Genomic DNA, 13,548 nt, shown 5'->3' on the forward strand with positions numbered 1-13,548 from the left:
TTTATTTATTTATTTATTTATTTATTTATTTATTTATTTATTTATTTTGAGACGGAGCCTCGCTCTGCCGCCCAGGCTGGAGTGCAGTGGCCGGATCTCAGCTCACTGCAAGCTCCCCCTCCTGGGTTCACGCCATTCTCCTGCCTCAGCCTCCCGAGTAGCTGGGACTACAGGCGCTCACCACCTTGCCCGGCTAGTTTTTTGTATTTTTAGCAGAGACGGGGTTTCACCTTGTTAGCCAGGATGGTCTTGATCTCCTGACCTCATGATCCGCCCACCTCGGCCTCCCAAAGTGCTGGGATTACAGGCGTGAGCCAGAGATTCATTATTTTTATTATGAATGCCCTCAACTCTGACTGAAATTTCTGCTATGTGTGTTTGCCACATTGATGGCATCAGCTGTTCTGTACCCCCAAAATGAAACAGTGGGTTGTTCTATGCGATCATAGCAAGAATATAGGTAAGTGGAAAACTGTTAGGGCGTAAGTAATAATTTGGAAGCAAGAACAGCTGCTTAAGAGGATTTCAAGACTGATATGAATTGAAAACTAAAGAGCACATAAGTCATCTGGGAAGCAGTGGCCCTCCCAGGATTTAGGAGCGAGTCAGTGTTCCGGATCATGACACAGCTGCTATATCAGGGAAGCCCAAGAGGACAGAACAGCCTTAAAGAAAATTCATCTTTGCAATGATTAAAGTTTTGATTTGCAGTTACCCCTGCAAGATAGTTTTCAGGTGGGGGCTGCTGTGCATTTGGTACTCGGCAAGACACCTGGCGACAGGGGACGCAAACGTGGAGCTTCAACTCACCTTAAGTAAAGCAGGGCTTGCTTTTCTTCTGCCACATTGGGAGACATATTACTTGTTGTTGTTCCTTTGATAACACTTTTAAGCTTTTCCTATCAGCATGTGAACATATTTCTTGAGGGACTCTTAGTCCTGCGACAATAAAAAGCTACACTAAACAATACTTTTTTTGGTATCCCACACAGGCAGACAAACAATGAGCTATGGTAGGAAGAGAAGAAGCAGACTTTGGAATCAGGCCGACCTGCATTTCAAATCCAGCCTTTCCACTATCTGGCTCCATGTGGCTTTGACCAAGTGACTTAATCCCTCCAAGCATCTCCTTGTTTGTCAAAGAAAGAGAAAAATGTCCACCTTAGAGGGATGCTGGGATGATTCAATGAACTAACACATCTGTAAAGCACTGACTGTGCACAGGGGAGGTGCTCAATGAATGACAAGCTGAGCTAGGACGGCCTGCCACGCCTGGAGGCCTGACTCAGTTGCAGGCCTGACTCACTGTCAGTTGATGTTTGCTGTACCTGCCACCTGGACTCCTAGTGAAATGCCAAAAGATGTCCTGATAGCCAAGAACATTTTATTTTTTGGCTGCCACTGGTAGGATAGTTTGGCTTTGTCTTCGATACATTTCAGCAGAGTGACCTCTGCTCCTCTCCCCTTTTTTAAACAGCATATGTAAACCAGTGATTCTTCATGTATTTTTAGTTAGCAATATCCCCATTTCTTTCCCCTAGAAAACTGCATTTATGCACAAATGCATGAAAATTTGCATCAATTTTAGTGGGTTCAATGGCCATCTGAAAACCATTCATATGCCTCCCTTTTACAGTATCTATGGGTTGTTGTTTAAGAAGGTTCCTCCAACAAAGAATCAAGGATGTTTTAAGAATATGTGAGCTCATGAGGATTAGCACCTAGGCAGTGGTATCTATGTTACAATGGAAACTTCACTCTGAGATTCTGGGGCCAGGCCTCACGCAGAGAGGAATCAAGGAACACAAGTCCAGGATATTAATGAAAAGTGTCTGTCAACAGGAATAATTTTTTTTTTAAAAAAAAGACAGGGTCTTGCTCTGTCACCCAGGCTGGAGTGCAGTGGTGCAATCTTGTCTCACTGCAACCTCCATCTCATGGGTTCAAGTGATTGTCCTGCCTCAGCCTCCCGAGTAGCTGGGATTACAGGCACGAGCCTCCAGCCTGGTCTCTAACTCCTGACCTCAAGTGATTGGCCTGCCTCGGCTTCCCAAAGTGCTGAGATTACAGGTGTGAGCCACTGTGCCCAGCCAAGAGGAATAACTTTTACATGGACCTGGTCAAGGATTTATACATTGTAAAGAAGAAAAATGAGAGTTGAATTAACGAGTTAATTCTCAAAAAAAGTCAACTCTAGAAGCTCCTAGTCCCAGCAAAGTTCCCAAGAGAATATATGTTCTCACATGCTCTAGGGAATGTAGAAGCCACAAAGGTTTCTAGTAAAAGAGATCCCTGATTAAGGTAGCAACTATTTACACAGCATTTGAGATCCGCAAAGTTTAATAGCTACTTTCATTAAGGAGACAAAAACAATGCCATATATTATTTTAAGGGGCCATGGGTCTACTTTGAGTGTGCATATATTATTCACAGTTACCAATCAACTGGCAAAAAGTGTGGCTATACTTGTGGCTTTAAGAAAACAACAATGGGTCACCCTGAAATTGGACAGCAAACCTGAAAGAAACAGACATACACTGTCTTTTTTGCCTCTCACACAGCATAATAGCCAAAATGGATGGGTCCTATTTTTAGAGTCTTTGGAGAGACCTTATTTGAATCCTACCTCTGCCATTTATTAAATGACATTGAGTATGCCATTTAATTCATTTAATTATTTGTAAAATATAGATAATAATGTCTACTTCATAGGATTAATATAAGAATTAAAATGAGATAACATAAGAGAAGAGCTTGGTATTCAATATATGAAAATTAACCACTGTAATTGTTTTATAGTACAGAAGAGAGAGGTTAAAACTCCTGGCCTGGAGTCAGGCCTTGATTCAAATGCTGCCTTGCTCAACTTAGTAGTCGAGCATAAGTTAATTGACAGCTTATAGCTGTGTGTCTTAGTTTTCTCATCTGTAAAACAGGATTACAAACAATATGTGCCTCATAAGATTTTTGCGATGTTTAAATAAGTTAACACCTGTGAAAGTATTTTAAAATGCAATGCCTGGTAAAATGCTCAATATATTTTAGCTATTGTTATCAATCTTTGTTTCATTTGGTGGAACAAAGTGCAGGGAGAATAAAGTAATGAAGGAATATATTTGTTTGAAACAGATTTTGAAACAGATGCATGTGACCTTTTCATTTGATGCTACATTAAACAACAAAGAAACTGGAGAAAATGGTAACAGGGTGAAGCCTGTGCACACTGTCTGTACTAAGGGGGTACCTAGATTTCAGATTTGGCATGCATTTTACAAGACTGGTCTACATCACTGTTTTGAGTATGGACAGAGCAGCACCCAGGCTGGATCCTTGACTCAGCACTGTCATCAAAGGCAAGGCTCGTTTATTAAATGTAGACTTGGGAAGGAGTGTTTTTGGAAGCAGAGGGATTGGGAAGAAAGATCCTAGAGCCTTCTCTGAGATATAAAACATGGTGACTGAAATGCCAAGTGACTTCCTCTTACTCTCTTTGAAGTTAGTCAGAAACTGAAGACCATGGACCACTATTCTAAGAACTCTGCCCCTTCTCCTGCGGGTAGAGTTTATTTTCTCTGCCCATATCCCTACTGGTGACTTTATCTAAAGCTTTAACAGTAAAACAACCATGCATGTTTTCAGTAGCAAAGAGGGAGGAAAGGCTGGGGGGTGCGGAATGGCTGCAAGCCACTCCCTCCTCCTCCAGGGGACTGTGCACCAGAGGCTGCAGCATCTCAGAGGTCCAAAGAGGGAGGAAGCAAGTGCATTTGTATCTGAGGCCTGAGACAAGGAAGAAAAAGTAAAATGCTGAGATGCTGTGGGCCAGAAACAGGGCTAAGAGCTTGACAGGCTGGAAAATCCTGCAACCCCCAAATGTATTCTAAAAACTTCCCAAGTACGGTGCTAGAAGTTTTAAGAGGAATGGGTCTTGGAGCACTGGATCCTCAGACCTAAACAAATACTCAAGAGTTGGTTCCTATGAAGAGAACATCTGGTGACTCAGTGGCAGGTGTTTCAGATTTTATTTTATTGAGAAATATGATCAAAAGAGCTGAGTTTGGACCCCTTTTTCCACACCAAACCTTTTTGAACAAACTTGGCATTGTAAATAATTAGAGGTAGTATTACATTCTCACCAGTACCCTCAGCTTGCAAATTGCACTGAATATTCCCTTTTCAAATGTACTAACACTGATCAACGTATATCTCTCTAATTTCCACAATTAAAGTATGTACACACACTGTTACTTGTATCTGTGTTAACATCAGGCTTTGGGTTGTCACCTGCAGTTGCCTATGCCTTACTGTTAGCTGTTCTTTTTGCTAATCTGGAATATTTGGAAGCAATTTTTCACGACTCTGAACTACAGTAAGTCTACAATGCCCACTTGAAAGGCATTCCAAGCAAGAAAATGGCTGGCTACTTGTTCCTGCCCCTTACCTAGGATTAGTAGAGGCCAGAATAGCGAATATATTCCATCTTCTGCATGTTGTTGAGTCTCTGATCTCCTATGTAATTTCCTGTCCTGATCCTTGGCTTCTGTTTAATCTTATTAGCCAAGGTACAAGTCATGAGACTCCCGCACACTCAGTTCCCATCAGCGCTGCCAGGATCACTGCCCTTATGATGACGACGCACGGATTTATAAGGCCAGAGCGATTCCGAGTGGGAGCGGGGAAAGGAGAGCCAGGCGGCCGGGAAGGTGTTTACCAAAACAACATCCCTCCCCACACTTTTTCCGCAGCAGAGAGAAACTAGCATCTTCTCGCTTTGAAGTGTTTAATCAATGCCCTGCTGGAAGTGAATTCGCTCCCTCCGACTTGGAGGGTAGTGACAGCATCTAAGAGCTCTGCAGACAGCTCCAAATGTAATCAAACAGCATCCTTTCCCCTCCCTCTGCAGCTTCCCCCCTCCTCCAGGGGCAGCCAGCCGGTGGCCCAGAGGGATGCAGATTTCAACGCAGCTCGCCCTCTGCTCCCCCTGGAAGACTGAGGCGGGGCGCACTGGGACGCCCCTCCCAGCCCACAAGGTGGGCGACCAGGTGGTGACACCACGACCCTTCCTTCTCTGCCCTAGTCTCTCGGCTCTGCCGAGAGCGGGGTGCCACTGGGGGGCTTTGGCCGCCTTCGGGCTCAGCGGAGCACGCAGGAGCCTGGGCAGGGAGCAAGGGCAAGGGTCCGGCTGCGGCTGCAGGGGCCTCGGCTCCAGCCTGGTTCGCAGCGCAGACTACACCGGCGTGGGGAGGGTTGGGGAGGGCTGGGGAGAGGTACGGAGGCGGCGGTCCGGGGAACGGCGACATCCCGCTCCAGTTTACCTGGACGCGCTCGGCAGCGGCGGAACTGGGCTCCCCGAGCCGGCGGCGGCTCCTGGGCGGCGGCAGCGTTGGCGCAGGCGACTCCCGAAGGTGGCGGGGCCGGCGCGGGCAGGATGTGCTGTCTCACGCTGCGCCGGCCGCTCCGCTCGCGCTCCTCCGGGAGCTATCACTTCCTCTCTCCCAGAGCCTGACACTGACAGCTCCCCGGAGCACCCAGTCTGCGGGGCTTGCCCCGCCCCCTGCCCACGCCCTCCACGCCCGCGCCCCTCCTGCGGGAGGGCCTCCGCTCCGCGTCTACTGCGCCCGGTCTCGCCAGGAGGGGGTGGCGCCGGTCCGGAGGCTGGTGGCCAGCAGGGGACCTGGAAAGGTCAATTCGTCTATCCCTCTGCCGTCGGCAGGACTTAGACCTAAGTTGCTGCAAAGAGAAGAGCTTCAATAATCTGGGAGCTCCTGCTGAAATGCCACCATTGAACAACTTTCACTCCCAGGCAACAACACTTCTAAAGGTCATTTAAATAGAAATAAAGAAAGCTCAGATCTACCTGTTGTACACAATGACTTGTAGGTCTGATTGATCCCAATTTTCCTAGAAGAAAAAAGAATTAAGTGTGTGTGTGTGTGTTGTGTGTGTGTATGTGCAGGTTGCCTTCACATTGCTTCTTAAAGTCCCAGTTTTTAAAAATCTCGGTAACTAACCAGACGCGGTGGCTCACATTTGTAATCCAAGCACTTTGGGAGGCCTAGGCGGGCGAATCACCTGAGGTCGGGAGTTAGAGACCAGCCTGACCAACATGAAAAAAACCCTCTCTATTAAAAATACAAAATTAGCCAGGCGTGGTGGCATATGCCTGTAATCCCAGCTACTCGGGAGCCTGAGATAGGAGAATGGTTTGAACCCGGGAGTCGGAGGTTGCGGTGAGCCAAGATCCCACCACTGCACTCAAGCCTGGGCAACAAGAGCAAAACTCTGTCTCAGACAAAAAAAAAAAAAAAAAAAAAAAAATCTGGGTAACTATTATTGAACTCTGCAAAAAACAAGCCCACAATAGCTAAGTCATAAGGCCAAAAAATTGAGTTTGGGATGTTAGGGGGTTTGGCACCATTTTATAGATAAGCTTTTCATCATATTTCTTGCACATCTGTGGACTATTTGTACACGTTAGAATGTAAATTAGTGGAGGGCAGGGACTTTATCTTGTTCACCGCTGTATTCTCAGTATCTAGAACAGCATTCACTATATAATGGGTATTCAGTAAATATTTATGAACTTATTAATTCACAAGTACTACAGTAATTTCAAAATAAATACAGATTCTAGTATGAATACAGTATGAATACATACTCATTTGTAAATGGTCTTCCTTATTCTACTTTGGCCTTCCTGGCTAATCTACTGTGATCATCACTATGGCTAGAAAATAAAGAGGTGAAAAGTCTAGGTAGAAGATATTCAAGGTATTCCAGAAGGAAAATTCTATGAAATAAATACTTGCCACTACCATGACTGAATATTTAATACATGTCAATTCTACATACATTTTACTTTAACTTTTCTATAACATCGTGTAGTACATAAAATGAATGCCATGCCCCCAGAAAAGGAATTTGAGTCAAAGAAGTTAGCTCCCTTGCCCAAGTTCCATAGCCACTGAGTGATTTAGCTGAGATTTGAATTCCCATTCATCTGCAGCTTGTACTTTAACTACTTTGTATTCTGGTCTTTCCAACGTGGCATTGTTTTTGTTGTTGTTTTGTTTGTGTTTTATTGTTTTTTCTTTTCTTTTCTTTTCTTTTTTTTGTTTTTTTGAGACAGAGTCTCCCTCTGTTGCCCAGGCTGGAGTGCAGTGGCACAATCTCGGCTCACTGCAACCTCCACCTCCTCGGTTCAAGCGATTCTCTTTCCTCAGTCTCCTGAGTTGCTAAGATTACAGGTGTGCACCACCATGCCCGACTAATTTTTGTATTTTTAGTAGAGATGGCATTTCTCCATGTTGGCCAGGCTGGTCTGGAACTCCTGACCTCAAGTGATCTGCCTGCCTCAGCCTCCCAAAGTGTTGGGATTACAGGTGTGAGCCACCATGCCTGGCCTCAACATGGCATTGTTGAGTGCCCATGAAGTAGGAGGTGGGACTTAGACACTGGACCAAATTGAGGACTAGCTAAAACAGTGATGGGGCAGAGGCAGCTTTCCGCAAGAGATGCTCACCAGTGTGCCATGTCAATTTACCATTGCCATAGCAACACCCAGGGGTTACCACTCCCTTCCATAGCAATGACCCCATGACCCAGAAGTTACTACCCTTTCCCTAAAAATTCTGCATAAACCTTGATCTACAAGTAATTAAAGTAGGTATAAATATGACTGCAAAACTGCCCTGAGCTGTTACTCTCTGCCTATGGGGGTAGCCTTGCTCTGTAGGAGCAGTCACAGAGCTGTAACACCACCAGAGCTGTAACACTGCCACTTCAATAAAGCTGTATTTTTCAACCCTACCACTGGCTCACTCTTGAATTCTTTCCTGGGCAAAGCCAAGAACCCTTGCGGACTAAGCTCCAATTTGGGGGCTCACCTGCACTGCATCACACAACCTGCAAAGCATTGTGCTTGGAGCTTCACATGATTTAAAAAAGAGAAGAATATAATCCCTCTTCTTGAAGGGGTTAAAATCCAGTTGGAGGTGCAAGGATAGGTAATGGCAATATAATTAAATACAAACAATAAGGAAATAGCCAAAGCAGTACAATGGTTTGGGTAGATGAGATGGAAGGAGGAAATTAGAATTATGACAATAGATAATATTGAAATAGGTAGGGTTTTAGGGTAGAAGTGAAGAGCAGAGAATATTTTCGGGCATAAACAAAGCTCCAAGGAAGAGAAAGAACAAAGTGTACTCAGCAAATAGTGAGTGGGCCAGCTTTTTGGAGCATGACAGACTCATGGGAGAGCCAACTGGGGCCCTGAGAAAGGCTGTAAAGCAGATAATGGAGAATCATTAAAGGCCTTTGAGTAGAGAATGACACTTGGGAAGAGTCATCTGGGGCTATCTTTGGGTAGAGGATTGTAACAAGGAAAGGCTTAAGAGACAAGTTTAAAGTTCATTCAAAGAATCCAGGTCAGGATTTAAAAGGCCTGAGTTTGCCAAGTTGTATTCATCACAAATAGTCTGTAATATATGCCCAGAGCAAATTAAGCCCTCAATTTCAAAGTTAGTTATAATATTATCACTTCTCACTACTTAACCAAAATAATTCAAAGTAGGATTTCAAAAAGATATTTGCACATTCATGTTCAATGCAACATTATTCACAATAGCCAAGTGGTGGAAGCAGCTCAAATGTTCATGAATAGGTGAATAAGTAAAGAAAATTTGGAATATATGTATGAATACAGTAAAATTTTATATTTAAAAAAGAAGAACATCCTGTTACATCCTACAATGTGGATGAACTTGAAGGACACTATGGTAAGTGAAATAAGTTAGTCACAAAAAGTAAAATAGTGTATGATTCCACTCATATGAAGTATCTAAAGTAGTCAAAATCGTAGAAAAAGAAAGCTCAGGCATACTACAGAGATATTGCGAGCTCAGTTTCACACCACCAAATATCACAATAAAGTGAGTCATACAAATCTTTTTTGGTTCCTAGTGCATGTAATAGTTATGTTTACACTATACTGTGACCTATTAAGTGTGCAATAGCATTATGTCTAAAACATGTATATGTCTTAATTTAAAAATACTTTATTGCTAACAAATGCTAATAATCATTTGAGCCTTCAGTGAGTTGTAATCTTTTTGCTGGTGGAGGGTCTTGCCTCAATGTCGATGGCTGTTGACTGATCAGGGTGGTTGTTGCTGAAGGTGGGGTAGCTCTGGTAATGTCTCAAAATAAGACAACAATGATATTTGCCTCATCCATTGACTATTCTTTTCATGAAAGATTTCTCCATAGCATGTCATGCTCTTTGATAGCATTTAAACAAATTTATGGGCACATAGTAGGTATTTAGTATTTATGACGTACAGGAGACGTTTTGATACAGGCATGCAGTGTGTGTTTGGTAGCCTTTATCCACAGAACCTTCAAAACTGAAGTGAACTATGTCAAACCTTGCCACTGCTTTATCAACTAAGTTTATGTAATATTCCAAATCCTCTGTCATCATTTCAACAATGTTCATAGCATTTTCACTAGCAGTAGGTCCCATCTCAATATATCACTTTCTTTGCCCTTCCATAAGAAGCAACTCCTCATTCATTGAAGTTTTATTATGAGATTGCAGCAATTCAGCCACATCTTCAGACTCTACTTCTAATTCTAGTTCTCTCACTATTTTTATTACATCTTCAGTGATTTCCTTCATGTAAATTTTGAGCCCCTCAAAGTCATCCATGAGGGTTTGTATTGGTCCATTTGCACTGATATAAAGGAACCCCGGAGGTTGGGTAATTTATAAAGAAAAGAAGTTTACTGCAGCTCATGGTTCTGCAGGCTGTACAAGAAGCATAGTACTGGCATTTACTTCTGGTGAGGACCTCAGCAACCTTACAGCTATGGCAGAAAGCAAAGGGGGAGCCAATGCATCACATGAATAGAGGGGGAGCAAGAGCGAGAAGAAAAGTGCCACACTCTTTTAAACAACCAGATCTCCTGTGAATTCAGAGTGAGAACTCACCATTACCATGAGGAGGTCACCAAGCCATTCATAAAAGATCTGCCCTCATGATCCAAACACCTCCCACCAGGCCCTACCTCCAACATTGCAGATTACAATTTAACATGAGATTTAGAGGGGACAAATAAACAAAACATAACAGGGTTGGAATTAACTTCTTCCAAACTCCTGTTAATGTTGATATTTTGACATCCTTCCATGAGTCACGAATGTTCTTAATGGCATCTAGAATGGTGAATCCTTTCCAAAAAGTTTTCATCTTACTTTGCCCAGATACATCAGAAGAATTCCTGTCTATGGCAGCTGTAGCCTTACAAAATGTATTTCTTATATAATGTAACTTCAAAGTCAGAATGACTCCTTGATCCATGGGCTGCAGAAGGAATGTAGTGTCAGCAGGCATAAAAACAATATTAATCTCCTCATACATCTCACTGGAGCTCTTGGGTGACTAGGTGCATTGTCAATAAGCAGTAATATTTTGAAAAGAATCATTTTTTCTGAGCAGTAGGTCTCAATAATGGGATCAAAATATTCAGTGAACCATTGAACCATGTACTGTCATCTAGGCTTAGTTATTCCATTTATGCAGCATAGGCAGAGTAAATTTAGCATAACTCCAGGGACCTTAGTATTTTCAAATGGTAAATGAGCACTGGCTTCAATTTAAAGTCACTGGTTGCATTAACCTGTAACAAGAGAGTCATCCTATCCTTAGAAGCTTTAAAGCCAGACATTGACTTCTCTCTAGCTATAAAAGTTCTAGATGGCGTCTTCTTCCAATACAATGCTGTTTGGCTGCATTAAAAACCTATTGTTTATATAGCCACCTTATCATTTATCTTTATATCTTGTGAATAACTTACTGCAGCTTCTACTTTAGCACTTGCTGCTTCACCTTGCACTTTTATGTGATGGAGACGGTTTCTTTCCTTAAACCTCCCGAACCAACCTCTGCTAGTTTCCAACCTTTCCTCTGCAGCTTCCTCATCTCTCTCAGCCTTCGTAGGGCCTTGATGTGGATTGGGATAAAGGGAACGTTGTGGCTGGTCTGATTTTCTATCCAGACCACTAAAACTTTCTCCATATCAGCAGTAAGGCTATTTCACTTCCTTATCATTCTTGTATTTATTGGCATAGCACTATTAATTTCCTTTAAGAACTTTTCCTTTGCATTCACAACTTGCCTATTTGGTGTAAAGTGGCCTAGCTTTCAGTTTGTCTTAGCTTTCAACATGGCTTCCTCACAGAGGTTAGTCATTTCTAGCTTTTGATTTAAAGTGAGCTATGTGACTCTTCCTTTCACTTGAACACTTAGAGGCCACTGTAGGGTTATTAGTTCACCTAATTTCAATATTGTTGTGTCTCAGGAAATAGGAAGGCCCAAGGAGAGGGAAAACCATAGTAGAATGACTGGTCAGTGGAACAGTCAGAACGCATACAATATTTATCGATTAAGTTCGCCCTCTTATGTGGCATGGTTCATGGTACCCCAAAAGAATTGTAACAGCAAAGATCACTGATAATATATCAATATAACATAAAATAATGGTGAAAAATTGTGAAAATTACTATAATGTGACACAGAGACACAAAGAAAGCACGTGTTTTAAGAAAAATGGCACCAATAAACTCCCTCAATGCAGGGTTGCCACTAACCTTCAATTTGTAGGGGGAAAAAGCCAGTATCTGGTAAGCACAATAAAATGAAGTATGCCTGTAAAAAGATAATTTCCAAGGACTGGGGGTACAGGGATGGAGGAATTAGTGATTAATGAGTAAAGAATTTCAGTTTTGCAAGATGAAAAAATTCTAGAGGTTTGTTGCACAACAATGTGAATGTAATTAAAGTTACTGCACCATACACTTTAAAATGATTAAGTTGGTAAACTTAGTGTTAAGTTTTTATGACAATAAATAAGTTTTAAATTATTTTAATTTTTGTGTACACAGGAATGGTACAAATATTGGCTACAGGCCTGGAAATGAATAAGAAATGAATGTTCTCTATCTCCAAGAGACTCAAAATCTAATGAAAACATACAACTGCCTTTTAATACCAAGCAGACTAACAAAGGTACAATAATGGAAGACATTTGCCATGAAAGATTGAAAAAGGAAAAGTAAATTCCAATTAAGAATGCTTTCAGGCTGGGCGCGGTGGCTCATACCCGTAATCCCAACATTTTGTGAGTCCAGGGCAGACAGATCATGAGGTCAGGAGTTTGAGACCAGCTTGACCAACATGGTGAAACCCCGTCTTTACTAAAAATACAAAAATTAACCAGGCATGGTGATGGGTACCTGTAATCCCAGGAGACTGAGGAGACTGAGGCAGGAGTCTGAGTCAGGACTGAGGCAGGAGACTGAGGCAGGAGAATCGCTTGAACCTGGGAAGCGGAACTTGCAGTGAGTCAAGATCGCACCACTGCACTCCAGCCTGGGCAACAGAGTGAGACTCCATCTCAAAAAAAAAAAAAAAAAAAAAGCTTTCAGTTTTCAGTCTGGAATGGAAGGCCTTGTTGAAGAGGTTCTGAGGGTGTGTGTATAGTTAGATACGTTTCAACAAATGATGATGGTATTTGAGAACGGGGTTAGAGATCAAGCAGAAAAACAGGCATATATGTCTCTCTCTCTCTCTCTCTCTCTCTCTCTCTCTCTCGATAGACCTTAGTGTTTAGAGCAGTTCTAGGTTTACAGAAAATACAGAGAGTTACCATATATTACCCTCTCTCTAACCCTCCTCCCTCTTAGTTTCCTGTATTATTAACATCTTGTATTATTGTGGTATGTTTGTTATAATTTATGAGCCATTATTGACACATTATTATTAACTAAGGTCCATGGTTTACATTAGGGTCCACGATTTGTGTTGTACAGTTATATGAGTTTTTGACAAACACATAATATCCATCATTACAATAACACACACAACAGTTTCACTACCCTAGAAATCCTCTGTGCTCTACCCATTTGTCCCTCTCTTTCTCCTTCCGAACCTCTGCAATCTACTGACTTTTATACTATCTCTGCAGGTTTGCCTTTTCCAGAATGTTATATGGTTGGAATCAAATTGCATATAGTGTAGTTGGTCCTGTGTATCCACAAGTTATGCATCCTCAGATTCAACCAACTGCTTATAGAAAATATTTGGAAAAAATAACAATATAACAATTTTAAAAATACAAAAAAGCCACAGTATAACAACTGTTTACATAGTATTTGCAATGTATTAGGTAAGTAATCTAGAGATGACTTAAAGTATAGTAATCACAGGGATACATCCTGAGAAGGGTGTATTTGTGCAACTTCATCACTATGTGAATATCAGAGTGTAGTTCCACAAACCTAGGTAGTATAACCTACTACATACCTAGATTAGATGGTATAGTCTATTGCTCCTAGGTTGTGATCCTGTAAACAGCCCAAGTGTGGTGGCTCACATCTGTATTTCCAATGCTATGAAAAGCCAAGGCGGGAGGATTGCTGGAAACCAGGAGTTTGAGATCAGCTTGGGCAACATAGCAAGACCTCCACTCTACAAAAAACATTTAAAA

At 42.2% G+C, this 13,548-nt stretch overlaps 1 protein-coding gene across 9 annotated transcripts in view; it reads right to left on the bottom strand.

Annotated features, from left to right (window-relative positions):
- The window catches only part of DYNC1I1 (dynein cytoplasmic 1 intermediate chain 1), a 342,240-nt gene that overhangs the window by 315,110 nt on the left and 13,582 nt on the right, over positions 1 to 13,548 (bottom strand). For 2 of the 9 annotated variants that reach the window (XM_023226606.1, XM_023226603.1), the window contains exon 1: positions 5,313 to 5,580. The exons of the other annotated variants lie outside the window; for them this stretch is intronic. The gene's annotated coding sequence lies outside the window, so the exon portion shown is untranslated. Of the gene's footprint in view, positions 1 to 5,312; positions 5,581 to 13,548 lie in introns of those variants that run through there. 9 annotated transcript variants of the gene reach the window in all.

Source organism: Piliocolobus tephrosceles, chromosome 8, assembly GCF_002776525.5.
Source record: "Piliocolobus tephrosceles isolate RC106 chromosome 8, ASM277652v3, whole genome shotgun sequence".
Taxonomy (NCBI): domain Eukaryota; kingdom Metazoa; phylum Chordata; class Mammalia; order Primates; family Cercopithecidae; genus Piliocolobus; species Piliocolobus tephrosceles.